Consider the following 17,362-nt stretch of genomic DNA (forward strand, 5'->3'; position numbering starts at 1 on the left):
GTTACTTCGTTCAGCTCCTGGGTGAGCTGGCTGTGGGGCTTGGGGTGGCAGCGGTGGGTCCTCCAGCATGGCCTGGCTGGGTGAGCAGGCAGGTCCTGTGTCCCTGTGTCCCTGTTCCTGGCGTGGCTGCTGCACCCTACATGGGCAGGGAGGCTGGATTGGTAGAGCCAGGACAGCAGCAAAGCATGACCTGCTTTGTAGGCCACAGAGAGTCCAGCCCTGCCAGGAGCTACTGCTGAATTATTAACTTCCACCCAAACCCCTGCACTATTTTAAACTCTGCCCTTGTTCTTATAGAAAAATGCAAAATATTAGAACGTTCCTTGTGCTGTGCTCTGCTTTATGTTGTCAGAGCTAAGATCTCACTGTTAATTACTGCATTTAGTTTCCTGCTCTGCCATGGCTCTCCCATGCAGGCAAGCTGAATTTCCTTGCAGTATTTCAAGTGAGACATTTACTACCAGTGCTAACCAAAGAAAGGATTTTTAAATGCTCCCTTATTTTGAATTATTTTCCCTTTTGATTGTATCCTCCTTCACACTCACTTTTCCTAGGCTTCAAACAGCTCTCAGTAAAAGAGACCTGTCTTTCCCACAGCAAAGTTCAAGAGTTGTCCCCAGAGTCTGTTCCTGAGAGTTGGCATGTGTGAAGCAAAACCAGGCTGCAGGATTGGATTTCTCACTGGATTTTCAATACCTGCCATTATTTACCAGAAAAGCAGGTTCTCCATTGAGCATTGCCATTGCACAGTTGGCAGCTGCGTGAGAAAGAGGCATCAGGACTAACATTCTTAACAACATAGCTGCATAAAATTGCCACTTGGGAATCTTTTTAACAAGATCATTTGTGGGGCAGCATTAGTCTTCCAAATGTTTCTGTGGAGCTTAGAGGAGTGGATAACATGACTGTCTGAACCTTCCATGTGGGGAGGAGAAACTGGTGGTGCAAGTCAGGAATATTATTTGGTGCAAGGCTTTGTATCTGGGGAAGGGGGGGGGGGGGGGGGGGTGCAGCCCTGATTTCCAGGAGAAGGTCCTCCAATCACCAGAGGAGGTCTGCAGTGCCTCACTCCTTTTTCTAAAAGCTCTGCCTTGTCTCCTTAGGGCAACCTTCACATTTGTATGTCTGTCATCTGCTCCCTTTTCCTGAAACCTGACTCATGTGCCTGCCACGTTCCTTGTGCCCAGTGTCACCAGGCAAGGAGAGCTGCACTTCACAAGATTCAGCTTCTGAGTCAGCTTTGCCCTGCAGCCATGAGTGCATCACCCTAGCCTGGTGCCCGCCCTGCAGGAAGCCCCTCAGTCAGACCTGGCAGTGTAACAGCCCCTCGTGTGCTCAGGTGTCCTGGAGCCCCCAGTGTGAGGCTGTGCACGTGCAGACCTGGGGTGTGCCTGGGCAGAGTTTGGGGCTTGGCAGCTTCTCTGCTCGCTGCTCCAAACACAGCAGGAATGTTTCCTCTGCGTGGTCTTTCAGGGCTGTCTAGAGAAAGTCTTCAGAAGTCCTGATAGTTTTGTTAGACTGTGCTGAGCCCACTGACTGATGAAGGCTGGGGCTGCTTGGCCTCCACACTGGTTTGTCCTTCAGCACCTTGGAGCCAGGCCAACCCTTGGCAGGGCAGGGGGCTGAGGCATTAGGAACTCTTGTTTTACCACCTCATTACTTACCTGGACAGCCATCTCTTGCAGCATATGGTTTGTTATTGCTGGCATCATGCTAGAATAAAAAATACTAGAAGAAAGAAAACACCCACATAAAAAGAAAACCCAAACCAGAATTCAGGGTTGTTCCTTAAGTTTGTAACTCTCTGTTCCTTGCATGGGAGAAGTTAGGGACTTGGGTTTGTCCCCTCCCCCTTAGGTCTTCTTCCATTTTCTACTTTCCTCTGGTTTCATTCCCTTTCTTTCCCAGTTGCAGTTCTCTCATCTTCAGCCTGCAGTGAGTCAGAGCCAGGGGTGCCTGTTCGTCACACCATGAGGACCTCTCTAGCCTTACATCTTGGTGCAGTTTTGTATGGATGATTGCAGAGTTTGTGGGTCCTTTGCCCTCTCCCTCTCAACTGTTTGTGGGGCTGTGAGCCCTCTTCTTCTGCAAGCCTTGCTGGTTTTCTCCCCAGTGGTTTGGAAGCTGAGGTCAGCGTTAGTGCCAGTGCATATTCCTTGTTTTCAGCAGCACTGATGGACTATTCACCTTTTTTCGTGACTTGGATCAGATCCAGCCATCCTGGAGGAGCTGTGGGATCCTGTGGATGCTGGGCCGCTGCTCATACCAGCTTTGTGCTGACTTTTTGCCATCTTGGAGAACTCACGTTGGATGCAGTTTTCAAAAGCACTGTGACAGTAAGTGAGATTTCTGCTCCTAGACTGATCCTTCAGCCTCTCAACCTGTTGTTTGCCCTCTGTTTGTGCTGCCCCCTGTCCTTGCTCAGGCTGCCAGCCCCATGGAGTGCGCTGCTCGTTGCTGCTGTTCTGTGTGTGTGCCTGTGGCCTAATCCCCAGGTGGGACCCTGGTCACAGCCTGCAGTGCCAGATGAGTGCAGGACAAAGTGGAGCTCACTGGGAGTGACACCAAACCTGAGCTGGACAGACCCGACCAGGAAGTGTTGGTATTCAGTGCTCTGTTAATTGGTTACCTATGGTGGTCAGGACAGATAGGTGTGTGCAGGGCTGGGTGAGCTGTATGGCACCCAGGGGTGTCCCTGCAGGCAGCATCTCAGGCAGTGGGTGTGCAGGAACCAGGGTCCTTCAGCAAGCCCAGGAGTGTGGGGTGCCCGCCCCTTGGGGCAGGGCAGAGGCTGCTCCTCAGGGCCTGCAGGTGGCACACCCCCACCTCCATCCTGGGAGCCACAGCAGCGCCTGCAGGTGCCACACCCCCAGCTCCATCCCGTGCCATGAGCCGGGCAGGGGCCACCTGGGATCCACAATGAGGGGTCAGCAAAACCCTTCGGCTGCCCTGGATAAACCTGCGCCCAGCTGTGCCACAAAGGAGGGTGCCACAAGTGTGGGTGAGACTGGGGGCTAACAGATTTATTTTTTTAAAATCTCATTTTATTGAGGAAATAGAAAACTGCTATGTAAAATATGACAGAACATTATTTATTTTTAAAAATAAATATAAATAAAAAATATTTATAACTTGAAAGTTATAGTAAAAAGTAAAACTGGCCAACCTAATTTTCTATTTTTACTTTAAACAGACAAGAGCAGCCCCACAAATGCATGCTAGTCCCTTCTGTGGAGGTTTCCTCTGAACCGTCTCTTAGAGGCTTTGCTCTCTTAACCAAGGACATAACTGGCTGAACGCACATGACACACATTGCTACTCATGCAAATATTTTCAAATTAGGAGCTCTCTGTGGTATATTTTACAGAACCTGTTTCAGTGGTAGCCAAGACCCAAAAGCTGCAGTTACTGCAGGTCTAGCAAGACAGAAATGCAGCCCTGGTTTAAAGGAGCAATGCCTTGTGAGAGCCTGACTGGCCTCTGGGAGCAGTTCTGGCAGATGGAAAGTTTTAAGCTTATTAACACTGTAAGTCAGGCAGGTGTTTTGGTGGCTGTTGTCCATGCTGAATGAACAGAAAGTGTCCCAGAAGGTCTGCTCAGAGCAGGAAACAAGGGGGACATCTCTGTGTTGTGGCTTCTGGGTACCACCCACATGTCCAGGGGTGCCATGGGAGCGTGGTACCTGAATCCTGGATGGATGGCTGCCTGCTCACGAGCATGGGTAGGACCCTTGGCACTCAGTGCTGTGCCCTCCCCTGGTAAGAGTGATGGTAAAAGTGGGATATCTCTGCAGGATCTCACAGGGTATCTCCGTGCAGGATCACTGACTGATCACATCAGTGTAATTCCCAAGTAATCCTCATTGTGTTTGTTCTTTAATCCCAAATTTTCTTAACTAAGTCATCCCAACTCTTTAAAGTATTTGTTTCACTGCTGCACTAAAAATAGCTAAATCTCTTCTTCCTTGCTCTTTTTAAACTTCTAAGCAGCACCTCGACTTTGTCTTAAAGCCCTTTTGCCAAGTTTTTGTCTTAAGCACCAGTGACAGGAATATGAAAGGAATTAGAAAATTATTATGGGATTAAGACAGAGTCTTGCTCCTGTGCAAAGGACATGTTGGTTCCTTGTCCTCCAAAGAGAGCAATATCAGTCCTGCAATTAAGCCTGGTGTACCTGAATACTAGAGGGGCTCATGCAGCAGTGTATGTGGAAGGTAGGAAAAGTAATGTGTGGAACAATTTTTGATTTATAAAAAGAACACCCTGAAAACAGTCTATAAGGGAATCGCCAAAAATCTCTTTCCATTTTCAGTGAACTGAATAAAACTATTCTTCACTTCTGTTTGCAAAGAAATGGTTATTTCTGTCTATGGTGAACAGCAAAGTGAGTGCACTTCTGACTTACTGATTTTGCGATACGTTATTTCTGTCTCAGGAGCAGAGAGATGCTTTGCTGTATGGACAGGCATTTTTATATTTCCTTATTAATTTTCCATATTGAGTAGAATTAGATGGGATGCAAAAATGATTTACTGGTTACTTCTTTGAGAGTTGTCCTCCATGCCTAATTTCCAGCAAATGGAAATGCTCCCATTCGTATGCTCTTCCTTGTAACCTTGCACATGCCCACTGTTTTCATAACAATGTGTGTATGAGAAGGAAAATTACATACAGCTCTCTGGGTTCCTGTTTGTTACTAAACCTGACCAAAAATAATTATTTTCAAACTCTACTGAGTGAACTCAGGGCTCTTTGAAACTCCCGGCTAACTCATGGTCAGTGTTAAACCATGAACTCTGAGCTTAGTGCTTGGAAACCTTCAAGGTGCTGTCCCTGGGAGCCTTGCCTCAGTGAGGCTCCAGGATGTGGCTGTGAGCCCTGCTCCGGACCTTCACAGTTCCTGTTTGCCTCTCCCTTTGAAAGCCCGTTTGCAGCTGATGCTCCATCTCCGCAGTTGTTGAGCTGGAAGTGCCGGGCGGGCTCCTGGGCGTGAGTCACAGAGCGCTCGGCCATCAACGCTGGCCAGAAATGCGCTGTCTCTTCTCATCCCTGCTCCCCCCCCTCACCGAGGGCAGCCGTGAGTCACCCTGCAAAGGACGGGATTTGGATTTGGGGTGAGTCAGCAGCTCAGTCAGGATCAGGGACAGCATCAAACAGGCCTTCAGAAAGGGGAGGGAGCACAAGCAGAGACACAGATACTGCTCTTGAAAAGTCAAAAGATGGCTTATGCTGGCTGGACAACCCCCTCAGACAGATTCTGCAAATGTTTGAAGAAATCAATGTGTGTTAAAATATCCTGTGTTGCAAGCAAATCAAAGCCTTTTTTCTTTTTCAAACATCCCTGCCAAGGAAACATTTCTGCCTTTTGTTTTTTCCTTTACAGTAATCTTTGTGCTAGACTCTCTACAGGTGAGCTAAAGTAGATGAAAAAGTCTTGCTTAAGAAATCCTTTTAGGAATGCACTTAGAGGGTACAAATCTCATCTTTATTTTAGACCTAAGTAATTATGTGCTTACCTGCTATTGATGTCTCGAGGCATTAATTGCCTCCTTAGAGTTAAGCATATTTATAAATTACTTTCCTCCACTGAGGTCTAAATGCACAAAGTAGGGGAGAAGTCTAAGGAGGGATCAGGACCAAATGGTAATAAATTGTGCAAATCTAGAGAGTTACTTCAGGGATCTTGACCTACTGCTGTTGCCCAGCTTGGCTGAGCAGCACAGCTGAGCAGCAGCAGGCACTGCAGGGCACTGCACCCCACAGTCCTGGGGCAGTTTCCCATGGAGCAAATTACATAAATATTGCCAGTCTCTCACCCTCTCGTTTTCAGAACTGTTTGCCCAGAAGATATCCTGTTTCTTTGAACTGTGCTGAAAGAAGATGCTGGTGGAGATGGAAATGGGGATTTTTAATAACGCACGGAAGGAATTAGTATGTGTGTCTAAACGTTCAGCTTCTGGTGCTCCCTTTTCCCATCTGTCACCATCAATCACAGTGTGTACCTGAACTGTGAGTTCTGTGAGGCTGCTCTTGTGTTTTCAGGTGGTGGCCAGAATACTGACCTGGCATTTTCAGAGCAAGCTCAGAGGAGACAGGGGGATGGCTCCCTGAGCAAAGCCAGGCTGCTCACATTAATAGCTGCAAACTAAAATGAGGTCCTGGACCTCACTGAGGCCTTTCATTTCTCCAGGAAGGTGGGGAGAAAGTTCAAGTGATGGTGCAGAAAATTCCTCGTAGCTGCCCTTCAGACTCTGAGCTGTTGTGCCCTTACCTGTAGCTCTCCCCATTTTGTTCAGTTCTTACCCACTCCACATCTAGTCTGCTCTGATTTGCATCTTGGAGCCTCAGGATGTTTGTCTTTCCTCTTTCTTTGTGCAGGTTTAAGGTGGGCACTATTTGTGTGGACTGTCTTAGTAATCTCCTCAGAAAAATGAACAAACTAGTTTTACAGGGCACAAGGGATTTCCCTAACTGCATCTGCCATCAAATACCTTCTGTGTGTTACTGTGTGCATGAGAAGATTCTAAGCCATGGGATATACTGATACAGTATATATTCTGTTTCAGTTTCTTTCAGTATATTTATAAAAATTTACAAAAATGCATTCATAGCATCGTTGCTTCTCCAAGGCAAGTAACCTCTGTGAAAGCAGAGACTTGTTGTGTGGGACTAGAGATGTCACGGTTGCAGACTCTAATGCTGATAGTTTTGGAAATTAGGGATAACCATAGAACTACAGAATAGTTGCTCACCTATGTATGTACATCTGTGAGCAGCAAATGTGCTCTCTGATCTTACTCTGTTTAAAATTCCGGTGTCTCCCCGACCCTCCCTGGTTTCTCAACATTCCTATTTTTGACATTTACTGTAGTTATGTTAAGGGGGTTTTCTTCCCGAATCAGCATTAATTTTCAATCAAATACCATGTGTCTTCACTCCTGCTGTCCACACACCTTTCATGGACTCACTTTTGTATTTCCTGTGTTGCAGTGTTACACACCAGTGCTCTGGAGCCTCTGAGCAGAGCACCATCTGCCATTTGAATTTCTCCCCAAAAGCTGGGGAACAGAGCAGGGTTACACTCAGCAGCCCAGCCAGCCCTAATTGCTGGCATTACCTTTTGCAGAGTCTCATTTTTGTGGTGTGGTCTCTTGCAGTGACAGACCCATCCTGTCTGAGACCCAGAGAACTTTCCTGAACCTCTTCACATGAACAACATCAGACTCTGCTGCTTGCACTCCCTCTCTTTTATTGGAAACTCAGACAGGGTTGTCTGCTGACACGAGGTCTTTTCCAGGTTTGTATTCCAGCTGTAAATCATCCATAATAACTCTTTTCTCCACACTGGCATGAGCGGTTTGGGTGTGCAGGTGAGGAGGTGGGGCTGTGCCTGCACAGGCACTGGGAGCTTCCCCTTCTCCTGGCCATTGTCCTGGCCTCAGCTTCCCCTTCTCCTGGCCATTGTCCTGGCCTCAGCCTCCCCTTTTCCTGGCCATTGTCCTGGCCTCAGCCTCCCCTTTTCCTGGCCATTGTCCTGGCCTCAACCTCCCCTTCTCCTGGCCATTGTCCTGGCCTCAGCTTCCCCTTCTCCTGGCCATTGTCCTGGCCTCAGCTTCCCCTTCTCCTGGCCATTGTCCTGGCCTCAGCTTCCCCTTCTCCTGGCCATTGTCCTGGCCTCAGCCTCCCCTTCTCCTGGCCATTGTCCTGGCCTCAGCCTCCCCTTCTCCTGGCCATTCTCCTGGCCTCAGCTTCCCATTCTCCCGGCCTCAGCTTCCCATTCTCCTGGCCTCAGCTTCCCATTCTCCTGGCCTCAGCTTCCCATTCTCCTGGCCGTTGTCCTGGCCTCAGCTTCCCATTCTCCTGGCCATTGTCCTGGCCTCAGCCTCCCCTTTTCCTGGCCATTGTCCTGGCCTCAGCCTCCCCTTCTCCTGGCCATTGTCCTGGCCTCAGCCTCCCCTTCTCCTGGCCATTGTCCTGGCCTCAGCCTCCCCTTCTCCTGGCCATTGTCCTGGCCTCAGCTTCCCATTCTCCTGGCCATTGTCCTGGCCTCAGCTTCCCATTCTCCTGGCCATTTCCACTGGCCTCAGCCTCCCCTGGGCCTCCTGCTGCTCTCCCTACAGGCTCTGCTGGGTCCCATCCCTGCAAAGTGTTGCTGTGAGGCCTCACACAGTGGGTCCAGCTGAGGATTTTGTACAGCAATTACCGTCAGAAAATCAAAGGAAGGGCATCTTCTTCATAAGCTGTTCTTAGGCTAATTGTTGTGATTAGTGTCTTTCAGACACATTTTTTGCAGATTAAAGTTTTTAGACAACAATTATGGCAGTTGAAACGGAGAGATTTTTTCCATCCAAATTTATCATTCATCTGTACTTTCCTTCTCTGCAAGTAAAGAAATATTGATAACCATCTCTAACCCCCAAGGCCTAGCAGGGCCCCCAGATCAGGCCTGCTTTTCTTACAGGAGTTAATTATTCACTCCTACATTCACACTGCTGTCTGTTAAATTCCAAGCTTACACACCAGCTCTGTGTCCATGATACCATTCCATCCTTCAATCTTACAGCAAAATAGCATCAGTACGCTTCAGTACATTGCCATACTTTAGGATGGGAATATCCTTTGGGATATCCCTTTGGGAAACCACACAGGTGCACAGCCTAACAGGTCCAGTGAAACACTGTGTGCAGAGTGGGCAAGTTAAAATGGCACAGACCTCCCACCAGGCCACGGTGCTCCAACCCAGCCTTGGACACCTCCAGGGATGTGGCAGGCACAGCTGCTCTGGGCACCCTGTGGCAGGGGAGAATTCCTTCCCAATATCCAATCTAAACTTGCTCTCTGTCAGTGTGAAGCCGTTCCCTGTGTCCTGTCACTCCGGGCCCCTGTAAAAAGTCCCTCTCCATTTTCTTGCAGGCTAAAGATGTAAGTAAAGGGTGTCCCCTTCCTCTTCTGGAGCTGTGAGACGAAAGAGCCTTCCCAAGCTGCATCAGTTCTCTCTGGATTCAGAGCAGTAAGTCTAATTTCTTCCTTAAGTTTTCATCTAAATATGTTTCTAAGTATGTGTTGGCACGCCTATAACAGGGAAATTGAATTCTGTTAACTTTATTTTGTATTCCGTTGATAGCTGTTCTATGCCATTAAAAACATCTGAGAATGTATTTTTGAGCTTTTAATGGCTTCTGTCTTCCTACTGTATTCACTTTCTTAACAGCCTAATATCTGGCATTTTCACCCCTTGAGTAAGTATTCCTTTTCCTGAAAATGTTTTATAAGAAAACAGTTACAAATGTTATTTCTTCAAGATTTTGTTACACTTTGACATGCAGTTCATATCCACACATAATGGTTTGATTTCACTCTAGTGCCACCAAATAAAGCTTTTATCAATTCTCTTCCTGTAAAATAAGGTTTTTTTTCAAAACAGTTCTGGTAACTTCAGCTGACTGGTAGCCTGTACACACTCCCTGGGTGTGAGAATAACTTCTGCACCCAATCCTAACCTATAAAAACTCATAACTGTATATGCACAGAGTCCCACACCATTTTGCTCTCTTATTTCTCACTGCCTTGGCACACACACCCTGTTGCTTTCAGTGCTGGGTTTGCCCATGTCCGAGCCCTGCTAAGGCCAATGTGTACAGCGTGCTTTGCCCTCCCCTCTGCCCCTGTCCACGGGGCTGGGCACCATGTCAGAGGAGGCAGGAGTTGGTCCCTGTCCCTTGTCCTTGGGGACCCACTGGCTGCTCCCGTCCCTGTCAGCCCCTGCCATGCCTGCAAAGAGCTGCTGTCAGGATTTGCTCCATGGAGGGACTCAGGTGAGGCTGGCTGGCCTGGGCCATCCTCCTTCCAAAGGTACGTGCTGTTTGTCTTTTTCCAGCGAGCAGGAATCTGCCCCAGCTACCAGCACCTTCGGGAGAGTTCAGGGAGCAGCCTCACGGTGCTGCTGGGCTGCTCCTGCAGCTGGAAGGAGCCTGTCCCACAGTGACAAAACTGTGAAAAGAGGGAATTAGGGCTCACCACACAGCCAGCCAAAACTCCAAGGGCAGGACAAAACGAAATGCTCCTCACCGCTGAGGGGGCCCGTTCTCTTGCAGCCTGTCCTCCTTTGCTCTGACCCACAGAAACATCACCCTCACAGGAGCAGTAACACGGCCTTCTTTTTAATCGTGTTCCAGTTGCTCTTGTGCTCGATCTGGAAAGGAAAATACCTGAGTCCAATACTTGGCAAACTCTTTTTGTGTAGCAGTTAAGAACAGATGTACCACTGATCTAATAATCAGAGAAAATGTATATCCAAAACTGTTTCTGAAAATATGTATTCATTTTTTGAAAATGTGTCCAAACTTACTTGTCTTCCACAATATTTCAAAGAGACTGTGTTAATTCAAATTTCTGTGTGAACCATCTTCCTCTCTGAAGAGGCCACAGACATTGATTGAAGGTATTGATGCTTGGGATGACATTCTGCTCTTTGTCAGACACTGCTGCTTTAACAGGATTATTTAAAATGCATAGATTGTATTTTTAATGTTTTTTGGGGCATACATTCTGAAAATTATTTCAGTAATCAAGCTTTTGGGAGTTCATCTTTTTCAAGTACCCTTAGTTGAAGGACAAAAATGAAACATAAACAAAATTGAGCAAAACGCAATTTCTAATGAGTTATTTCCTGGCCATCTCACAGACTTCTGCAGTGGAGAAAGGAGGAGGCACTGACAGGTGAGAGCTGAGAGGCTGTAAACTCATCTTTTATTGGTACAGGATAATCCAATGTCACAGTTTCAGAGGAGTGACACAGGATGGGTTTTGCAGAGGTTGTAGAGCCACACTGATTTTTAAGTCAAATAAATACAGAGGAGAGCAGGCTGAAGAAAGGGATGAGTAAAACTTTGAAATTTTCTGCATCAGAGCATGATTCAGGTTTTACAGTGTGTATCTATTCTGATGGCTATGGAGTTATGCACATGCCCACATCTGTTTGGGTCTTGCATTTTCACTTTAAAGAAGTTGACAGGAAAGTATTGATTTATTAAAGTACCCAAAAGTTCGACTCATAGCCTGAAAAATGCCAGGTGAATAACACCTTTGAGTGGTCACAGCTGATTTTGCTGTTCTGGAGCCATGTAACTCTAAGCCAGTGTGTCACAGTGCATGCAGCTCCTGTGAGACACAGGCAGGGTGTATCCTGGAGGGTTGTTATGGAGCATGCAGTGTAAAAATGGACCCCAAACCTGCATCTGGTTAGGCCTGTGAGATGTTCACAGTGAAAGCAGAAACTGCACGAGATTTGTTTAGTGTAAGGAATTGTTTAGAAACTCAGCATAAAACCATGTTTGTCTGAAGTTTCACTCAAGTTCACTAAGTTACCTACTGACTCTAAATGAACTTTCACATAAATCTGGGCTGTTTTATAAACTGGTATCAAAATCACACTAAACTTGTGGTTTCGAATGGTTTAAACTGGCCATGCTATAAAACTGAGGTGGTTTGGCTGGGTTTGGGTGTTGGGCTGTTTTGAGTTCCTTGGAGCCCCAGGCTCCAGGTGGAGAGCCCGGAGGTGCCAGGCCTGTCCCCTGTCCCCAGGAGCCTCTTTCAGGGCAGCAGGGGCTGACAGGGCAGCTGGGGTGGCAGGGCAGCTGGGGCTGGCAGGGCAATTGGTGCCAGGCCTGTGCCCTTGTCCACCAGGAGCCTCTTGTCAGGGCAGCAGGGGCTGGCAGGGCAGCTGGGGCTGGCAGGGCAGCTGGAGCTGACAGGGCAACTGGGGCTGACAGGGCAGCTGGGGCTGGCAGGGCAGCTGGTGCCAGGCCTGTGCCCTGTCCCCGGGAGCCTCTGGCAGGTCAGCAGGGGCTGACAGGGCAGTTGGGGTGGCAGGGCAGCTGGTGCCAGGCCTGTCCCCCGGAGCCTCTGGCAGGACAGCTGGAGCTGACAGGGCTGCAGGGGCTGACAGGGCAGTTGGTGCCAGGCCTGTCCCCTTGTCCACCAGGAGCCTCTTTCAGGGCAGCAGGGGCTGGCAGGACAGCTGGGGCTGGCAGGGCTGCAGGGGCTGGCAGGGCAGTTGGTGCCAGGCCTGTGCCCTTGTCCACCAGGAACCTCTTGTCAGGGCAGCAGGGGCTGACAGGGCAGCTGGGGCTGGCAGGGCAGCAGGGGCTGACAGGGCAGCTGGGGCTGGCAGGGCAGCAGGGGCTGGCAGGGCAGCTGGAGCTGACAGGGCAGCAGGGGCTGACAGGGCAGCTGGGGTGGCAGGGCAGCTGGTGCCAGGCCTGTCCCCGGGAGCCTCTGGCAGGACAGCTGGGGCTGACAGGGCTGCAGGGGCTGACAGGGCAGTTGGTGCCAGGCCTGTCCCCTTGTCCACCAGGAGCCTCTTTCAGGGCAGCAGGGGCTGGCAGGAGAGCTGGGACTGACAGGGCTGCAGGGGCTGGCAGGGCAGCTGGGGCTGGCAGGGCTGCAGGGGCAGCCGCTGCAGGAGCAGCACGGTAAGGGAAGGAAGGGAACTGTGTGTCCTTCTGCAGCAGAGGTGCTGCTGTGCTCCGGCAGAGAGTGAACCGTGTGTGTGTGTGTGTGTACAGAGAGCCGATTTGGGCAGTCAGCATTCTGGCAGAGCAGAAACCACTGCAAGTTCAGGACTCATTTAGCCAGTTGGGAGTGCAGTGCTTCTGCTTGTGTTATTATGTCTACTCGTATTAACCTCCTCCTTCAACTCACGCCAGATTTTATCAGGGATATGTGCTTGGAGAGACAACCAGCTATTTTTGGAATGGGGCTTGTGTTTCCCTGACCACTGTTTGCATCTGTCTTGGGTGATTCGGGAGCAAATTCATCCACTTGTCTTCTCTGAAGTAGAACCCGCTGTGCTTCTCCTCTTTTGTGCATGATTTCACATATTAAATTTACTTCTTGAGCTGTGTTTATTTTAAAACTTTATTCAGTCGTGTCTCTCTGCACATTTAAAGGGAGCCACAAGTATTTATGAGGCAGTTTTAACACTTACCAATTACTTTTGTGGGGCTTGGTGCTTTAATAGCTGCAGTTGTATCAACCTCGGCTGATATTTCCTAATTATTCATATCCTGACGTGTTATCAGCCATCACAGAGCGTTACCAGCATCATTTAAGCTCTCTTCACCTTCTTCAGTCTGGGTTTTATTTGAAAAGCAGACATGCAGTCCCCAGTGAGAATTAAAGTAGAAGCATTAGCTTGCAAAATATATGCCAATGACCTAATGATTCTGACATTTCCACAATACAAGCTTTACAAGAAGGCATGCAGACAGCAAAGTCTGTTTTTCTATCTCATATTTTTTTAATGGCTAAATGTTTGGAGGAAACAAAATGGATTTATTCTGCTCAATCCAGGGTATAATATCAGGACTTATCCGGTTCCGGGCCCCAGGGCTTCAGACAACTAACAAAACACATCTTACTTCTGCTCTGCTAGCTCCCTGTTATGCTTTTCACACGCAGGAAGAAAGAGTAAAAGCATAACCCAGCTGAATAAAGCAGCATGGCCTGCTGTTCTTTGCTTATGAAGCATCACATGATAGACACCAAATTAAGAAGAGCCCCCACCTGTGGCTCAGTGTGTGTGCAACTGTCAGGCTGTTTGATAGAGCAGGAAGGGAGTGTCACCATCCCCTTCACAGGCTGCACATGCTAATGCCTCACCAAAGCAGCCTTCATTATTTTATAATAATCCAGTGGTTTTACATCATTTACATGAAAATCAAGGATGCTGCTCCCCAGCCTGTTTTGAAATGCTCCTGCCTTTCAAATCCTTTGCTCTGATATATGGAAAGAAAACTAATCCGTGGTGGTTCTCCTTGTAGAGTTTAAGTTGCAATTTGTTTTTTGGCTATTGAGTCACTGTTTATGTAAGGATGTATTGGGATAGGGCTGTCTGCCATGATGTGGTAAAAAAAAATACCATCTTTTCTAATAAAAATAAGATGCTATTTAAGCAAGAGGTTAAAGGAAATCTATCCTCTCTGTTGACCTTTCAGACTGTGGTAAGCATAGACTGTAAAGTGCCAATTTTATGACATAGTCACGTCAAACAGATTGTATGTGACATATTCCAGTTGTGATTTCAAAGAAGGTTTAGATGTAAGAGAAGAGTCAGGAGGGAAAACTCATTCAAAAGTGTTCTTGTTCCTTTCTCTACAGTGACTTCATGGACCAACCACCTAATGACTAAGACATGCCATATGCACGAACGTTCCCTTAACCACAGGGTTTTCTGGTTCATGTGCTTGGAGTGCTCCACATTTTTCCTGCCATTGCCCTCAGAAGTCACAGGCAAATCTGATGGTGATGTCAAAGTCTGAGAGAGCCTGGCATCTGTTTGGATCCTGGGCTGGCAATTTGCTGCCTTGTGTTTTCCCTTCCTCTCTGCCCTTTGCAGGCTGTACCTGCCCAGGTGCTGAGGTGGTTGCAGGGCTGTCTCACACCTACACGTGCTGGGGTCCCTGCAGCAGAAGGGGTTCAGTGTCAGGGGTGCCTGTGTGCAGTAACACCCCACAAACCGGGCTGCTTTCCTGTGGTGCATGTTTAGGGAATGGGCAGGGAGGGCATCACTGCCAGTTCAGCAGGAGGGGCTGTCCCACAGCTGTTCCTGCCAAGGGCTGTGACAGGAATACTGCAAACACCTGGCTACAGACCAGGGAAATGCAGCAGGGCCTTGTGCTGAGTGGGAAACCCAGGCCTCACTGAGCATGAGCATCGTGAGTTACTCTGGGGATTTAGCCTGGAATTAACGGGACTCCTTATCTCCCAGCCTTTCTACCCTGCAGTGCTGATGCTCTCTGTGCATGGAGAGGAAGAGCATTGCCAGGGCCATCATTAGCTCTTTTCTTTTCACGTGGGCTTCTCTCTGCTGCAGAGGGGAAAGCTGTGGAAGCCTGCTGCCTTTGAAGAACTACTTCAGATGAAATGGTTCTGAAGTGCATTTAAGGGTGTTTACTTTAGGCACTTTATTTTTTTCTTTATTTTTATTCCTATTGGAACTGGCTAATGTTATTCATTAAACTAACAGTTTTTCCCTTGCCTGTTCTTAAGTGTGACTTGTGACCTTGCAATCTGTGTATTTTGTCATCACAATGTGTTACCATGGAACTGATTTTGATGTCATGAATAAGGGCATTGTGAGTTTCCACGTTCCCAAGCATATTTGAGACATAGGTTTGGAAACAAAAATGACTTCACCAGTTAAATATTGTTAGATCCTATAGTATATCAAAGGTAAGAACACTTGTGCCCTATATTCCTTTACATAGAAGAATCTGAGGTTAGGAATTTCAAAGCAGGTATATACAAGAATGACACTACAAAAAGCATTTCACAAGATTAAATATTTTGTAAGAGTATTGAACTCTAACCCCTTTATGTTACTGCAGACAAAAATCTTTCATATTGTTGATGGAGACTTCTCAGACTGTCTGGTAGGGATTCTGTGTAAAGAGGAGGAAATGCAGTGGGCAGAGCTGTGCTGGGATGCTGCTGGGGCTTAACCCCTTCAGGCCCAGTGGGGCCTAAGGGGGTTTTCTACCCCGGATCACAGGCAGGCAGGCAGAGGGCAATGTGACATTGCTGAGGCTGAGAGCAGCAGGGCTGTTCAGGGCAGACCTCACTGTGCACAAAGGGGGATTATACTCTGTCCTGCCCCACATTGCATCTATGGCATGCCTGAAATCAAACAGAAAGCCAGTGCCCTCAGCCATCTTCCTACCCAAAGGAGCTTAAAGGAGTTTAATTGAACCTCTTGTCAGGCTCTTCCCCTGGGTGTTTAATTCATCACACTTAAAGAGTTGATAATACTTTGTTATAATGAAAAAGTTTGAAAAGCCTCAAGTGAGGTTAAAATCCCAGATTGGCAGGAGTTCTGGTTTAGCAGGAACCTCAGATACAGTTCTTCATTTGATCTGCTGGGGTTTTTCCAGTTGAGACTTACCATCCATTGCATTTTACAGTCTAGTTCTGTACCATTTTCCTCCTGGCACCAGGCAAATATGTCCTCATTAAGTAAAATTTATGCTAATACCATTCTGATTAGCTAGCAGTCATTGATATTCACTCTCATTAGCTAAATTGGTTCTCTGGAAGATGTCCCGTCGAGGATTTTTTTTCTATTTTAAATGGAATATAAAATGTATGTATTCACAGAGAAGACAGATGATGATAATTATACCCTGTGTTTACTCAAGCAAGTTTTTTGTCCTGAAGGCTCCCAAAGTACTTCACAGAATTTACATCTGCAAGGAGGGAGAAGCCATTTCATCCCCCTGTGAGAGGAAAACCTCTGTCAGAAATAGAGAAGCCATTCTGGTTTCATGTTGTTAGGACAGAGAGCACAAAGGAATCTTCCATTCTGAATTCAGGAGCACTTTTGGATGGGAACAAATGCAGGACACTTCATAGGAAATATATAGCTGGGAAATAAGCTCAAATCTTGCAGTAATGGAACTTTCTACACAACAATCTTTCTGGAGTAACCTTGTGGCTCTGACTTAACATCTCTAGAGCTTTCCCTGCAGTGGGATTGCAAAATGAGCCTCAGTGTGAACCTTTCTTCAAAAGAACAACAGTCCTTTCTGCTCATCCTTGCACATCTTGGTTGAGAGGATGATAGTTACAGCTGAGAGATCTGGTTTATTTTCTTACGTTAAAACATGTATGATCAGTTCAGGCCACGGTTTAGTACAGTCTGGTGTGAGGGTGCTGTGATGAATTCCCATCTGTTTTCCTGTGCTTCTCCTAAAGGGCTGTTGTTGGGCAGATCTGCCCAGCAGGGAGGTGTTATTGCCAAGGTGTGATAATCTGGGCATTAGCACTGGTGGGTGCACTAGTGTACGACAGCCCCCAACTCCAGTGCAGACAGAGAGCAGTGCTGTCAGTGCCTCAGCTGATGTCTCTGTGTGCAGACAGAGCTGGCCCTTACAGACTCTCTACTCTTCTCTACCTTTACATATTGCCACTGTGTATACTCTGTTCTCTTTAAAGAACAAAGCATTTCTCTGCTCCATTCAATCCTTGACCTTGCTGGCAGGATTATGAACAAGAATGTCTCCTCTTGCTAATTTTTTACCTTTTGAATCTGTAATCAATACTGTCCTTCATCAAGGCTGCCCAGCAGTAAACAGCGACCATCGGCAGTGGCAGGATGGGAAACTCTGGCAACAGTGACCTTTGGCTGGGCTTGAAATTCCTCCGTTTGGCTTTGAATCCCCTCTACTGAATAGGTCACAGCACTCCCGTGCAGTAATTGCAGTGTTGGCACATGTGCTCTTCTGTTTCAAGTCATCTCACTCTTATATTGATCCAATCTTTTCTTCAGTAATCAAAACTAATTTCACATCCAAAGGCTGCTTTGG

The sequence above is a fragment of the Pithys albifrons genome, chromosome 3 (genome assembly GCF_047495875.1).
Source record: "Pithys albifrons albifrons isolate INPA30051 chromosome 3, PitAlb_v1, whole genome shotgun sequence".
Lineage (NCBI taxonomy): Eukaryota > Metazoa > Chordata > Aves > Passeriformes > Thamnophilidae > Pithys > Pithys albifrons.